Below are 998 nucleotides of genomic sequence, written 5' to 3' on the forward strand. Positions count from 1 at the left end.
TCTATCTATCTATCTATCTATCTATCTATCTATCTATCTATCTATCTATCTATCTATCTATCTATCTCTCCATCTATCTCCTCTCCCCTTACCTGTATCAATGAGATCTCAGGTGTTTTTGAGTATTTGAGTATAGAGAGAGAGGGATAAAGATTGGGCCTGTGATTATGTGGATATAGGGATACCAATGTATGTTGTCAGATGAGAAAACTTCTCCTAATACAACTCAGGGCCTTCTCTGCAACTCATAGCCTGAGAAGTTAAAAGGCCTCCTGAGGGTCACACAGTTAGTTAGTACATGCCAGGACTTGAACCCAGCTCTTCCTAGATCTGAGACCAGCTCATTCTCCAAATTGTTTTCCAGTCATGCTGACATATTCTCAGATTTTGGTGTGGCACTTTAAATTAGGAAGATATCAATATATTTCTAGAAAAGACAGAGCTGAGTTTATAAAGGGATTCTGCCACATCACACCCCAAAGAAACATATGTTTATTAGACCTTCAAGGTAGGTGAATATCTACAATAACATTTAACTGATTATAAATATCAAGGGGGACAGATTAATATTTACCAATTAGAGTTCATCAGAGAATGTCTGTGACTTCATACTTGGACAGTGATGGGAGAGACACAGAAACAGAATGATAGAATCTCAGAGCTGAAGGGGCCCTCAGAGACCATGGAAGCCAAGCTGTGTCTGGACAAGCATCCTCCCACCAAGACCCCCAGCAACTGGCCATTTGATTTTTGCTTCACGATTTCTAGTGAGGGGAAAACCCAAGGCAGTCCATTTGGACTTTGGATAACTTGGATGATTAGGAAAATTTTCCTGCCATCAGGCCACCTTGTTGGGTGTAAAACCTGAGGCCAAAGGAGCTTCACATTCTCTAGGAGTGATAGGAATGTAGTGGTGTCTGTTTATGATATTGATCTTGGAGTAAGAATAATAACATCTCTGTGTGGTAAACCATAACGTAACTGTTTTCTGCAGTTCA

General features: G+C 40.2%; 1 protein-coding gene across 6 annotated transcripts in view; it reads left to right on the top strand.

Moving 5' to 3' along the window:
• Positions 1-998, top strand: part of EOGT (EGF domain specific O-linked N-acetylglucosamine transferase) — a 44,876-nt gene that overhangs the window by 15,568 nt on the left and 28,310 nt on the right. The gene's annotated exons all lie outside the window — the stretch shown is intronic.

This window comes from Petaurus breviceps, unplaced genomic scaffold, assembly GCF_028583685.1.
Source record: "Petaurus breviceps papuanus isolate PSGF00001 unplaced genomic scaffold, PetGlider_PUasm1.0 174, whole genome shotgun sequence".
NCBI classification, from domain to species: domain Eukaryota; kingdom Metazoa; phylum Chordata; class Mammalia; order Diprotodontia; family Petauridae; genus Petaurus; species Petaurus breviceps.